Here is a 16,137-nt window from a genome sequence, read left to right as displayed (position 1 = left end):
ATAGCATTGTGGTCTGAGAAGATGCTTTGTAACATTTTGATATTTGTAAATTTATACTGATTTGTTTTGTGGCCTAAAACATGGTCTATTCTGGAGAATGTTCCATGTGCCCTGAAAGGAATGTGTATTGTGTTTTTGTTGGGTTGAATGCTCAGTATACATCTATGAGGTCCTGTTGGCTGATTATGTTGTTTAGTTCTTCTGTGTCTTTGTCAAGTTTCTTTCTGGTTGTTCTATCCATTTTTGAAAGTGGTGTATTAAAATCACCCACTATTATTATAGATTCATCTATTCTTTCTTCAAATCTATTAGTGTTTGGGCCCTGCCAAGGTGACCATAGTTTCAGCCATCACATTAAGGGTGAGTTAATTTAATGTTTGCTTAAATATATCAGACTACTTTTTAAGCTGATAATTTTGTAAGGCCCATGAATGATGTGATAAATTTTGGCAGAAAAAACATTCCCACCCCTGTTCTAAGGTGAACCAGTTGCTCTCACCTAGGAAGCAAATAGGTATATAGCCTGTTGGTGAAAAGGTGGATGTGCCAAGAAGGTATAAAGACCATTTTGGGGAGGACGTCACTGAATCCTCATCAATTCACACAATATTACCAGCAGCTGGTGCTCTCTTAGCTTGAAGGATGGGAATTATTTATGCCCTCTGATGGGCATAAATACAGATGATATGGCTACACATGCAGATTTTGTATGGCATTAATAGAATTAGCAAGTACATACCAATACCGTGAGCTCCAGATTTTCAGGTACAATGTAAAAGAGTCATGTCTGTCATTCCATCTCTGTCATTCACAGTGCAACCTCTCTTAAGAATCAACTTCTCTTAAGATGTCAACATAAGCAGCCTGATGAATATGAAGACTCAAATTCATGAGTAGGACAGGAAAATACTCCTAACTCTTGTTGTGTTCTTTATTATTAATTTTAAAAGAGGCTCTTGTATAGTCATTTTTGTCTGTTTTAACATTGTAGTCATTTGTACTTTGATATCAGTATTTTGTTAATCTTTGTGACTTTTTCAATATTACCCCATGCAAGCTTTTCTTAACATAACTAAGTATACTTTAATTGCCTTCTATTTTTAAAATCCAAAGTCATTAGTTGTCTTTACTGCTGTTGCTGTTGTATGGCATGTACATCAGCTTAGATGTATTTCTACACTTGACCAAAACTTTGTAAGAAACAATATAAGATATGGCGGCAAGACGGAGAGGAGGGACAAGGAGCTCTGGTAGCATAGTGGTTACTAATCGTGCTAAAAATGTCAAGGTCAGCAGTTTGAAACTACCAGCCGTTTCACGGGAGAAAGATGAGGCTTTCTGCTCCCATAAATATTTACAGCCTCAGGAACCCTGTACAGGACCGTTATGAGTCGGCACCAACTCCACAGCACATACCCACCAACACCCTTTACAGAAGGCTACTTGTAAACCTAGATCCAAAGGGCTTGGAGGAAGTAGAGTCTCCAGTGAATAGTATCCAGCCTGTCCAGGAAGGGCTGATGAAATGAAACGCAGATGGGTCTTTTGTGATGCAATAATGAAGAATTGTTATCAGGACTGATTGTGAGGGTTTGAAATGCAAAGGGGGACATTTTATAGCAAGGAGGGGAGTGATTAACTTTTTCGTCTAGGAGCGGAGGGCCCTGGGACCATCAGTGGAGAAGAGTGGAGAGCGGGACCCTACCCAGAGAAGTAGTGAGGCCTGAGATGGAGGCAGAGAAGATGACGTGAAGACATGGAGTGGATGGGGACTTGAGAGGGAAACGGGCTGTGTGCTGATGACCAGTGGGGAGGGAAGGGGTGTGTGCAGGCTTGCAGGGTATAACCTTTGGTTGGGTGATGATGCATGGATGGGATGATAACTATGGCAATGAAACGATATATGATAGAATGAATGTAAAACTAATGTTCTCCCATGTAAACTATCACACAATTCACAATAAAGCATTTATTTTTTTAAAAAAAAGACTACCTGTAAGTTCGAGCTCAGGAGTCCAGTTTAAGTTATCTAGACTCCACTCCTTTTAGTAGCTTTTGTGTCAAAACTACAAAAGCTTTCCTTTCTTTCTTGTTTTTGTTTTTTTTTAATGTTTTATTGTGAATTATGTGATAGTTTACATGGGAGAACATTAGTTTTTACATTCATCCTATCGTGTATCATTTTATTGCTATGGTGACAATCCCCTCCATACATCCTCAATCAATCAAAGGATATACCCTGCAACCCTGCCCCAACGGTCATCAGCACATAGCCCCTCTCCCTCTCCCGGTGTAGTGTCCCCAGCCACTCCCTCTCCATGTCATCATCTCTGCCTCCATCTCTGTCATCACTGCTTCTCTGGGTAGGGTCCCACTCTCTGCTCTTCTCCCTTGATGGTCCCAGGGACCTCCGCTCCTAGACTGAAAAGTTAATCACTCCCCTCTTTTGCTACAAAACGTCTACCTTTACATTTACAACCCTCACAATCAGTCCTGATAACAATTATTCACTATTGTATTGCAACAGACCTATCCGCATTTCATTAAAACTATGAAAGCTTTTCTTAACAATGAAAAACAGATCCTGCTTAAGTTAAAATAAAGGAACATTTCACCTTTTAAATATTTAATTCTTACTAGAACTTATTTCCAGAAAACTTATGATGATGATTCTTATGACCAAAGGTTCTCAATTGGCTAGGCAGTATTATTATATAATCCTTATATACTGTAATGGTTTTAATAGAAAGTGAATCAATTTCCTCTGAGGGCCATTGTTAACAGTGCAGTTTCTTAATTTATTTTCATGATTGTAATGTGTGCTGTAAATGCATTTGCACATTGCAGTAAGAGATGATGAGATGAATTGTTGTTAAAAACTAGAGCAAAAAGAAGTGTAAACTTGGTTAACATCCTTTCATCCTTTGTATTTTTTAAAAAAGATCTCTATTCCTTAATGTAAAATGACTACCTAAGGTTTTTTTTTTTATGTAAACTCATTAAATTCAAAGAGAAAAAAAAGAGAGAGAAAGAGACTCCACGTCTCAATTTAACTAAGTTTGTTTGCATTAGCCACAGATAACTTTATAACTCTATTTATTACAACTTCTTGTTGCTGGTAAGTACCGTCAGGTTAGTACCAACTCATAGTGACCCTGTATAGGGTTTCTGAGGAGCAGCTGGTGGATTTGAACCATTGACCCTGTAGTTTGCAGTCCAGTGCTTATCCTACACTGTCACACCAGGACTCTGAGGCTGGGTATGTTGTTGTTGTTAAGTGCCATTAAGTTGGTTCCAATTCATAGCAACCTTGTATACATTTCTTAACAAAGATTCAGGAATTGGGGGAGTTTCTCTGGATAATTCCAAGTTTCAGGGATAGTGGAGACTTAGAAAACAAGGGCAATGCAGGTATGGAGAAAGGTCAATCAATATTTCAGTAATTTAGGGCCCCAGGGGGGAGCCCTGGGATGGAGAATAATTAATAAGCTCTGTTGGGAAGATCCATGTCTGAGGTTGAACATGAAGCTGCTTTGAGCTATGATTGGTCCTAAAACATTCCACTCCTGCATGGAGAACGATGTTGGTGATGTTTTAGGAAATGAAGACATAAAGGCTGTAACTCAGAAGGGGAGAGGGGAGGAGACTGTAGAGGAAGCTGGAATGGGAGTTCCTAGGAATTAAGAGCAAAATGTGACAAGGGGATGTAAATGCCCCAGAATTGAGAAGGACACTGGATCCCCATCATTTGGTGGAATGAGGACTTCATTTCTTCTATTTATAATAGATGTTAAAGAAAAAGACGACCCTAGGACGCAGGAGGACTTAGACATACTCTAATTACAAGTGGTTGTTGGTGGTGGTTAAGTGACATTGAGTTGTTTCCAACTCATAATGACTCTGCATAGGGTTTCTGAGGCTGTAAATCTTTATGGGAGCAGAAAGCCTCATCTTTCTCCTGTGGAATGGCCTGTAGTTTCAAACTGCTGACCTTAAGGTTAGCTGCCTGACTCACAACCACTACACTACCAGAGCTCCTTTAATTACAAGTAGTAATGCATATATATGTTATTAACTTAAAATTATAAAATTCTATCTAATGATTAGGATTCCTGATGTGAAGCTGTAGGAGAAGCATCTGCTCCTTGGAAACCCCATACACGGTCACTATGAATCAGAATTGATCCAATGGCACTTAACAACAATCTAATGATCATGAATTAGGAAACTAAAATTTACAAGGCTTTTACTCAAAATATGTAGACACAGTGATTATTTTATCAAAGTGTTTACATTTAAATAAATGCAGAAGTACACATCTGCAACTAAGAAAGATCTCAAAATATCATATTGAAAGCAGCATTTAAACAGAAATCAGTAAAAAGAAATGAAAATTTTTCCTTGCCTCTTACTGTGTGACTTGGAAAATCTATTGAATTCTCAAAGTTTCATATGTCTCCTCTGTAAAACAAGGATTACAGGGTCATGGTCTGTAGCTCTAGATTTCTACTCCCTCATCACCCAAGCCCACCATTTAGTGAGCTTCCCCCATGCCTGATGCTGTCTGTTCCTTTGGCTCCTGGGTTTTAATGATTTCCCCAAATGCCATGCTAGCCTTTTTCGACTTCAACAGACCTTACAAGTTTGGGTTTGACTCATTCTTTCAGCTTCAGCAACACCTTCACTCTGCCCACCTTGCTGCCTTGGATGTTAACTTTCTCTCTAGCCACCATTTCCATCACAGCACTTGCATGTGCCCAAAGATGCCACAATTGCAGCCCCCATAAATTAGAAGAGATTCAAGCAATAATAACACCCACTGCAACTGGTCCATGACATAACGTCTGCAAATGTTCTATACAAATGTAAGTCATTAGAACTTGATTTTCAATTAGTAGTCACAGAAAGATGCCTAAGTAATCCACATCATTGTATTAAATTAAGACTTGCCAGCTTGTACTTTTTGTTTAATTTTTGTGCTTATGTACCTATTTTGCCTTTTATTTTCATTTCTCATCTGATGGCATAGGCATCTGTCCCCCAAAAGAGCAGGCAAAAGCTGTATTTGTCTTTATCTACAAATTATATGGAGTCCTGGTGTGGTGCTGTGGGATAATGCATCAGACTGCAAAGTCATTGCAAGGTCAGTGGTTCAAGCTCACCAGCTGTTCCTTGGAAACCCTATATAGGGTCGCTATGGGTCGGAAGCAACTTGATGGCACTTAACAACAACAAATCACATGCCTGTAGTATCAAACAAGTACAAGATATGCAACACACACTTACAAATGTTATTGTTACTGCTGATAAATAGATATGCTTAAGAAATGAAAATTTGGGGTCACCTTAACTTAACAGACTTATATAGATGATAGCTCTCATTGTGCATCTGTGAATAAGCCCCAGATTCCCTCCATAATACACAGCAGTACAGATACATCTCTGGCCCAGATGCTGCAGTAGTTCTGAGAACTCTCTCAGTAGGGCCTTGTGAGTTCTCTGGGCTCCTCCTCCTAAGGAGAGGGAGTTGTATTTCCAAGGCCCAGTTAAACTTTGTCTAAGCTACTTTTATCTTTCCTAAGGTTCACGTACATATTCCAAACTCAAATCCACTGCTATTGTGTGGATTCCAACTCATAGTTTCTGAGACAGTAAATCTTTATGGGAGCACAGAGCTTCATCATTTTCCTGAAGAGAGGCTGGTGGATTTGAACCACCAACCTTTCTGTTAGCCAACCAATAACTAACCCAGCATGCCTCCAGAGCTCCTTCCACTTATCTATATAACATTCTTCTTCCTTCTTTCTTTTCCTAACCTCCAATTCTACCTTTTTATGTAAGTTTTCTCAACAGAAACTTCTGTAACTATGTTTTTAGCACTTTAGCCCAAGACATTAAGTTCTATTCAACAATTCTAACTAAGCCCGTTGCCATCAATTCAACTTCAACTCAGAGCAACCCCATGTGAGTCAGAATAGAAACGTGCGCCGTAAGGTTTTCAATGCCTGATTTATTTGGAAGTAGATAACCGAGATTTTCTTCCAAAGCACTTCTGGGTGGACACAAACTGCTAACTTTCTAGTTAGTAGCTAGGGTTGTTAACCAAATGCACGACCAGGGATTCGACAAGATTATTTTTGGTTCCAGTAATCTCATAGCCAGAGTGCTCCTTAGAAGCAAGGATGGTGAGACTTTGCTTCTCAAACTTTAAACATGTGGTCAGAGCAAGTACATGGAGAAAGAAGGACATCGTGATTGGCAAAGTGGAGGGTCAGTGAAAAAGAGGAAGACCCCCAATGAGGTGAACTGACATGGTGGCAGCAACAATGAGCTGTAACATAACAAATGTGAGGAAGGAGCAGGGCAGGACAGTATTTCTTTCTGTTGTACATAGGACACCTAACAACAATTTGGTAGCTGTATCTGAACAAGCTAGCATCCTTCAAATTAATGTGAAAGTGATGGATCAAGATACTGTAAAAAAAAATTTTTTTTAAATACTTCCACTTATTATAAAAAGGAGCTCTGGTAACATAGTGTTACGAATCAGGCTGCTAACCTCAAAGTCAGCAATTCAAAACTACCAGCTGTTCTATGGAAGAAAGGTGAGACTTTCTGCTCCTGTAAAGATTTACAGCCTCAGAAACCATGTACAGGGTCACTATGAGTCAGAACTGACTCCATGGCACAAAGCCACCACCGCCACCATTTATTAAAAGTCAAACTATTCGTTTAAAGCCAACAAGAAACTTAATTGTAAATTAAATACTTTTGTTGTTGTTGTTGCTGTTGTTAGATGCCATCGAGTCAGTTTCAATTCATAGCGACCCTGTATAGGGTTTTCAAGAAGCAGCTTGTGAGTTCCAAGGAGTCAACCTTGTGGTTCAAACCAACCTTGCCGTCCAGTGCTTTATCCTTTAGCACCGCACCATAAGCAATAATCAGCATAGCAACTATAGAGGAAACTCACAAGCACCTTATGCTGTGTCTTTTCACTGACTCTAGGTAGCTGGTTTCTTTAAAACTGTCTTTCAAATCCAAGCATTGTCATGTCCATCAGTCACAGTCACTTCCTGGCTCAGTCACAAAAGCTCCTGTCATCTCTGGACAGGATGCTGACAGCTTACAGAGCATCCGTTCTATCATTAACACCTACTTCTTTCAACCTACATAAGGTTATAGTAAGCTAGAGACATTCTTTTTCTGTTGAAATCAACCTTTAGGCCAAACCTGTCCTCATTCTGAGTTTTTTCTGCAGGGCTGACTTCAAGGGCTCCCTTCATCCTCCCCGTCAGCAGCCTTAGTCAGTGACTGTTCACGGGAGCCATGCTCAAGAATACAAAAAATGTTTCCCTCAGTTAATACTCCATTAACTTCGGAGGTGAATGACTTTAGAGATGTGCTTCTGCTAAATTACAACCTGCACATTTAGGTCAATTATCCCCCCTCTATCTTGACATATTTCTCTCTCAGGCAGTGAAAACTGCCATCTCTCTCAAAGAACAGACTTCTCAAAGAACATTTCTGACAGGTGACCACCTGAACTCTTCAGGGGGAGAGAGTTTCCAGCCATCTTCCTTGAAGAACCCCACATGTTCTTTCTTCATGCATTTCTTGCTTATTTTATAAACACTCATTCAGTGTTGAGGGTATATGATAAGTATAGGATATTATAGGAATTTTCAGTTATTTGTGTAGAAATGACATGACATGTGTTAGTACTTACTGACAATAAGCTCAGGAGACCAATCCTTCTAAAATTGACTGAACTCAGTGATCATCATAAATTGAATTTTATCTCCCCAAAAAATATGCTCAAGTCTGAGCCCCTATACCTGTGAATGTGACCCTACTTAGAAATAAGGGTTTTCTTTTGTTAAGCTAAATAGGTTAGACCAGAGTTAAGAAGGGTTCTAAATCCAATCCCTTCTGAATGGTCTCTTATAAAAAGGGAAACAGACACAGAGAGACAGACACACATAATAAGATCGATGCTATGTAACAGTAGAGGCAGGTGCTTCCAAGAGCACAGGGATGCCAAGGATTGCCAGAAGCTAGTCCTATTGCGGTGCTTAGGAAAGGTACTGGGTGGCTCACTACAAGGTCAGCAGTTCAAACCCACCAACCACTCCTTGGAATTCCTTTACAGGGTTGCTATGAGTTGGAACCGATTCAACAGCACTTAACAACAAGACTTATATCCAGCATATCTCAAGGTACTCTTGGCTACTTTAATGAGATGTCATTAAAGATATACTTTAAAGATATATTATGGTGAATAGTGCTATCATAAGGAGCTCTGGTAGTGTAGTGGTTACGAATCTGGCTGGGAATCACAAGGTCAGCAGTTTGAAACTACCAGTTGTTCCACGGGAGAAAGATGAGGCTTTCTGTTCCCGTAAAGATTTACAGCCTCAGAAACCCTGTACAGGGTCGCTATGAGTCGGAACCAACTTCACGGCACATAACAAGAACAAGTGCTATCATAGAGTTCTGGTGTAGGATAAGCACTGGACCACACAGTCAGTTTAAACCATAAGGTTGGCAGTTCAAACTCACCAGTAACTCCTAGGAAACCCTATACAGAGTCGCTATGAGTCAGAACCGACTTGATGGCACTTAACAACAACAATACTCTCATGGTATCCTAATGTGGCTCTGTAGGATAAACACTGGGCTGCTAATCACAAGTTCGGTGGTTCAAATTCACCAGTCACTCCTCGGAAACCCTATATAGGGTCACTATGAGTGGGAACTGAGTCAATGGCACTTAATAACAACAACTCACAGCTGAAAGAGACAAAGAAAGGCCTCCTCTACCACTGACTGAACTCAAACTTGTAGCCTTCAGAACAGTGATGATGACTCAGTCCAAAATCACCTCATCTCAGAGCAACAACAAAAAGGCAAATACCCCTTTTCAAAGAGTATAAATAAAAAATTATAATAAACAGTGCTTGCATCTTCAGTGGGGTAGATGACTATCTTTTGAGGTATTTTACATCAGGACCATGTTGCTATGTAAATCACAGATATTTCATTCACTCCACAAATATTTATTGCCATACAGTCAGGTAAGCACTGGCAAGGACACAGTAACAGATAGGCATAGCCCTTGTAGAATTCATAGAGAGTTGAATAACAAACTCCACACCAACAGACACACAACTGAATCTCTGATTATAAACTCTGATGAGACTATGGGGATTAAGGGCCAAAGGATTTGATGAACATCTTGAGAGGGGAGTAATTTAAATAGAGGAAAAGACTTAAACCCAAAATGAATAGAAATAAGCTATGAGAAAGTGAGGGGCATTGAATGGTGCAGAGTATGAGGTTTAATGACCATGGCCAAGGATAAGTGACCAAAATTCCTGGATAAGTAGGGACAGCGAAGCTACCTGTGTTTGTTCTATATTGTATTGGAGAGCTACAACCAGTTAACACATTCAGCTGCTACCTGAAAAGTTGTCAGTTTATGTCCACCTAGAGATACCTCAGAAGAAAGAGCTGGCAATCTACTTCTGAAAAGTCAGTTATTTAAAACCCTGTCATTATAGTCTGACACACACGGGGATGCCATGAGTCAGAATTGACTCAATACATTTTGTGGCTGTTGTTATTAAGTGCCGTTGAGTCCGTTCTGACGCACAGAAACTCTGTATAGGATTTCTGATGAGTGGCTGGTGAGCTTGAACCACCAACCTTGTGGCCAAGCCAACTTTGCAGTCCAGCACATTAACCCATAGGGCCACACCAGGCCTATAAATTGGTGGTAGTGGTGGCAATATCTCCAGACCTCTTGACTGTGGCAAGGCAAGAAGGTCCTAAAACTAGTGCCTAACAAGATCACTGGGTTTTCAGTGTTAAGTTGTTCTCTGTCTTCAAGGTCATGATAAAAAGGAAGAAGTTACAGCTTCCATTCTGGTGGCTGACATTGTCATTAAGCCAATCCTTGAACTTCCCAGGTCTGATAAGATACCAAGTACTTGGAGGACACATATAGAAGCCTGGTATGTTGCTGTAGGATAATCACTGGACTGCTAATTACTAGGTAATTAGCAGCTTGCTCTACAGGGGAAAGGTAAAGTTCTCTATTCACGTAAAGATTTATAACCTCAGAAACACTACAGAGTCATTATGAGATGCAGTTGACTCAATGGCAGTGAGGTTTTTGTTGTTGTTGTTGTTGAGCTCACATAAGGACGCATGGTGACACAGTGGGCTAAGTGTTGGGCCACTAACTGCAAGGTTGGAGGTTCAAACCCACCAATTGCTCAGAGAGAGAAAGATGAAACCATCTACCCCTTTAAAGATTTACAGGCTCAAATCCAGAGCCCCATCCAGAAACTTCTGAGGTGAGACATTTCCATTAGATAGGACAAGCAGACCAGCCTGGACCAGCTAGAGTGATGGAAGAAATATCTTTAATGAAAGATCATCAGGAAAAACCCAAAACAAAAATGGCTACTACAAGAATAAGCAAGATGCTCGCCATCAAGGCAAGTAATCAAGTCCCTTCAGGACAAACCCCTCTCTAAGACTGGAACTCAAAGGGAATACATGAGCAGGCATATAAGCTTACTGGGGCCCATGTTGGTCTACTGGTTAGTGGAAGAGGGGGAAAGGCAGCAATGAAGAAATGGGCTGAGTTCAACCATGTTCCATAGACTTCCATTGACCTGGAGATGAGAGAGAGCAGAAGAAAGGCTGGTTGGTCCAAAGTGTGGTGAGACCAGAGGACACTATGGACAAGGATGTAGCCACAGAGGCTAGAGCTGAAAGTGAAGCATCCAGCTGATGTGAAGAGAGGAGAGGTGCACAAGAACACCCAAACTTGCAGATAGTACCCATTTAACCTAGCATAGATAGCTTGATAATCAGAACTCTACTAGAGGAAGATAAAAAAATAAAAAAGAACAAAACAATTTTTGATCAAGGAAATGAGGGTAAATTGCTACAATTTGATGAACTTGACCTACACTCATAGAGGTTGTTGTTGTTGTTATGTGCTGTGGAGTCGGTTCTGACTCATAGTGACCCTGTACAGGGTTTCTGAGGCTGTAAATCTTTACAGGAGCAGAACGCCTCATCTTTCTCCCGAGGACCAGCTGGCAGTTTCAAACTGCTGAACTTGTGGTTCACAGCCCAATTTGTGACAACTACGCTACCAGAGCTCTTTTAGTAACTCTAAATACCAACAGAGAGGAAAGGAGTCTTCACATCAAGTATCAATGAGAGCCCCTCTATACACAGGGTAGATAGGGACGGGCAACTTAGACATTGACTACCTAAAATGAAGGGGCGATAATGGCATGACATGACAAGGTTGCAAGGGGGAGTTTAGTTTAAGAGTGTGTGTGGGAAGAAAGAGTCCCCACTGAACAGTTTTCATCTTGTTTAGATGGGTCTGGTGAAAAGAGATGGGGATAAGATTCTTACAATTCAATAGTGAGTAACTGTTATCATGACTAATTGTGACTGTCACAATTGTAAAGATAGAAGTTTTGTAACAAAAATGGGGGAGTAGTTAATCTTACAGTCCAGGAACAAAGGATCCTAGGACCATCAAGAGAGAAGCACACAAGCAGAATGCGAGACCTTATCCAGAGAAGCAGCGATGCCAGAGATGGAGGCAGAGATGGGGACATGGAGACAAGCTGAAGACTCTAGATTCATGGGAAGAGAAAGACTAAGAGATGGCAGCCAGGAGGCTGGCTTGGCGAATGTGCCCTTTGGTGGTTTAAATTATTATATATGCCTGAGTGTTTAAAAAAAAAAAAAGAACTAAAGCGAATGGAGAGAAATACTGTTAACTAATGGTGCATGTTGTTGTTGTTGTTGTGAAGTGCCATCAAGTCGATTCCAACCCATAGCGACCCTGTGTAGGGTTTCCAAGGAGCAGCTGGTGAGCTTGAACCACAGACCTTGTAGTTCAAACAACTTTGCTGTCCGACGCATTAGTCTACAGAACCATACCAGGACATGGAGGGGATTATAATCATTGTAATGAAACAAAGTGTATGATTTGTTGAATGTAAAACTGATGATCTGCCCTGTAAACTTTCACTCAGTCAACAAAAAAAAAAAAACCTTAATTATATATATATATTTATAGGCTCCAACACCCAAGGAGCAGTTCTACTCTGTCCTAGAGAGTTGCTATGAATCAGACTCGACTCAATGACAGTAGGGTTTTTTTAATTCACATTGTACTTTGACCACAATTTCACTGCATCGCAACTGTTGTATTACAATCAGATCTTTATACATTTTTTTTCTCCTCTTCTAGTTTCTTAAGTTATAGAATATAGTAAGGTTACATATTTTTTTATATGTCTGGAATCTAGCACTTAGTCTTAGAAAGAGAATTTACTCCATATATGCTCAATAAATACATGAAAACAATTAATCAGTTAATCAATTAGTCATTAGGTTCTATAGAATTATCTTGACGTTCAAGTAAATATGGGTTTACATACATCCCATACATAGCAGTTTCACATCAGACATTAGTATTTTTATATAAAAGTGTGTAGAGATAATAGTTTGATGAGAAATAACTTTTATTGGATGATTTTCAAAACATGTTTAACTTTTCATATTTATTTTATTTCTGTTGAGAATATACACAGCAGAACATACACCAATTCATCAGTTTCTACATGTACAATGCAGTAATTTTGATTATATTCTTCAATTTCTGCAAACATTCTCACCTTTGTTTTCCCAGTTGTTTCTAGCCCATTAACATAAACTCACAAGTTTCTGTTGTCACTGTGATCCCATGCAAGTAAATCTTAAAATGTAACATAATACTCCAGGCAGATAATCTTTATTAGTTAAGCTAAACTATTGTTTGATGTTTTAGAATCTTAGTGAAAGAAAAAGAAAATATGCTGACCCAGGCATCAGGCCATTTCCATATAAAAACACCAAGGTATCATGAGAGCTAGTAGTCAGTTGAAGATACAAAAACTTACCACTAACTGACTTCAAAAACAAATGCATTCATAATCAACTATTCGAGATTGAAAGGGCAGCATTTGCCCAATGATGAAGTTTACAAGACAGGAAAGGTTAGGAAAGAAGGAGGAATGGAAAAAGGAAGCACAAGGAGGAAGTGGGAAGTGATGTTACCGTGTCTGGATTGGAATTAATGACATGAAACAAAATGTGTATGAATTGCTGAATGGAAAACCGAAAGCTTCATCCAACTCACAATAAAAAGTTTAAATAAGTAAATACAATGCATCCAGCTTCAAAAATAAGTCAGTACTGAGTTCTTTTACACTCATGAAATATTTTATTGTTTCAACAACAACAACAAAAAAAAAAAAAACAAAGACAACTTATACTCCAAACTGATATTGTATGAATGTCATTATTCTCAAAATATCCTATTTGGAATCATTACATTTTGCACAACAATGCCAGCCACCCACAATTTCAGAAGCTCTTTCACCCCCGACAATGGCCAGGTATCAAGTGTAATAGGACCAGACGCAGCAAACAAATTAAAATGTGTGTCTTTGTCGAATGATACTGTCTCGAGGAGTGTAAGTGACATGGCAATTAATGTCTGTGAACAGCTGGTTTTAAAGAGTAAAGAAAGTGATTATTTTGCCCTGCCAATGAACAGATCCACCTGAATGTGCTGGGATCTTAGCATTTCAAGATACATTTCAGTGAATTACTATGGGTTAGAGCTTGCTATTTAGAAAAATAGAGAGCAATAATGCAACAGGAAATTGAGAAGCAACCCAAAATTTCAATATAAAAAGTAATAAATTGTGTAGTACTGCTTATACAGTCAGAACTGAATAAAAGATTTACCCAAGCAGGAAATCATTTGATTACAAAGAATGGTTCAGAATATTCCAGGATACGCTTCTTCCTTTATTCTCATATTACTGAGCTTTAAAGGGGAGAGTCAGAATGAAAATGAGAGCAAGAGAGAGAATTTCCCCATAAGAAAAAGATAAAACAATTTGAGTTTCTACATGCATAATTTGGTAATATTGACTACATTGTTCAGATTATATAATCATTCTCAACCTACTTTTCTGAGTTGGTCCTCTTCCATTAACTTAAACCCACTGCTCTTTAAGATTCCTATTTCATGTCAGTCTGATCTCATATTGCTATTGTTGTTAGATACCTTCAAGTTGGTTCTGATTCATAGTCACCTTTTATGTAACAGAACAAAACTATTTTGTCTTCCGCCAACCTCATAATCATTGCTAAGCTTGAGCCCATTGCTGCTGCCACTGTGCCAATCCATCTCATTGGGGGTCTTCCTCCTTTTTGCTGACTCTCCACTTTACCTAGCATGATGTCCTTCTCCAGGAACTGGTCCCTCAAGATAATATGTCCAAAGTATGAGTGATAAAGTCTTGCCATCCTGGCTTCTAAGGAGCATTCTGTCTGTCCTTCTTCCAACACAGATTTGTTCATTTTTCTAGCAGTCCATGATATTTCTAATATTTTTCTCAAACACCATAACTCAAATGCATCGATCCTTCTATGGTCTTGCTTATTCATTGTCCAACTTTCACATGCATATGAAGTTCTTGAAAATACCACAGCTTACCTTAGTCCTCAAATTGACATCTTTGCACTGCATCACTTTAAAGAGGTCTTGTGCAGCAGATTGGCCTCATGCAATATGTTGTTTGATTTCTTGATGGCTGCTTCCATGAGTGTTGATTCTGGTCTGAGCAAAATGAAGTCACTGACAACTTCAATCTTTTCTCCATTTAACATGATGTTACTTATTGCTCAAGTCGTGAGAATTTTTTATTCTCTTTACATCGTAGTATAACTCATACTGAAGGCTACGTTCTTTGTTCTTTACCAGTAAATATTTTTAGTCCTCTTTGATTTCAGCAGGCAAGGTTGTGTCATCCGCATATCACAGTCTTCCTCTAATTCTGATGCTACATTCTTCCTCTCAGATTATTTGCTAAACATACAAATTGAATAAGTATGGTGAAAGAATATAACCCTGGTGCACACACTTCCTAATTTTAAAACATTCAGTGTCCCCTTGTTCTGTTCAAACAACTGCTTTTTGGTCTATGTACAGGATCCTCAGGAGCAGAAATGTTGTCCATAGCTTGTCATGATCCACACAGTCAAAAGCCTTCACATAGTCAATAATGTACAAATAAGCATCTGATATTCTCTGTTCTCAGCCCAAATCCACCTGACATCAGCAATGATATATCTCATTCCACATCCTCATTTGAATCCAGCTTGACTCTTTGGTAGTTCCCTGTCAATGTACTATAGCCACAGATTTTGAATTATCTTTAACAAAATGTTGCTTGTATGTGATATTAAAGATATTGTGTGATGATTGTCTGAAAGATTGATATTGTCTGATGATTTCCACATTTTAAAAAATGTCAGAGGATAGAGGTGCAGTGACATTCACTATCAGTAATACCATGGAGTACCGGGCAATGTAAGTTCAGGGAAGAACTCCAGGACTCTGGACCACATATCTAGGAATATTTGGAGGGTTTGAAGGCTTGTAGCTAGTGGAACTTGTAGCAGAGGTGGGAATTTGTGTACTTTTGAATCTGCTGGGCTCTGTGGCCTCGAGCCAACAACCTAGCCGAGACCAAACTGCAAGACCAGGCGGGGGAGCAGACACACCAGAGTACAATGCCACGGAAATATCATAGCAAAGGTGGACTATACACTTTGTAGGTTTTGCTTTGTTCTGATTTTCCTTTTGTGTGTGTGTGTGTGTGTGTGTGTGGTATATGTTCATTGGTCCCCCACTGTTTGTGCACCTCCATGCTGGTGACTAGAGAGACTGCCTGAGTGAGAGGACACTCCACACACACACACACACCACAGGTGGGTTCTTCTGCTAAGCATGCACACAGATACTCTCAGCCCAAGGGCAGGCCCTGAAATTTTACTTAAAGGGAAAGGGAAAGGGCAAGAATAAGAGGTGTGGAGAGGGAAAGAGAGTTTAAAAACAAAACAGGCTGAAAAGTCAATTAAATCCTGAGGTATAGCATGACAACCACCAGTGGCATTTTGAAATCTATCAGACAGCCTTAAAGGCAAGAGGACATTGAAGTCATACTCATATTCGGCTACAGATTTTTTTTTTTTTTT

The sequence above is a fragment of the Chrysochloris asiatica genome, unplaced genomic scaffold (assembly GCF_000296735.1).
Source record: "Chrysochloris asiatica unplaced genomic scaffold, ChrAsi1.0 scaffold00036, whole genome shotgun sequence".
Lineage (NCBI taxonomy): Eukaryota > Metazoa > Chordata > Mammalia > Afrosoricida > Chrysochloridae > Chrysochloris > Chrysochloris asiatica.
Note: the sequence above shows the minus strand (reverse complement) of the source record.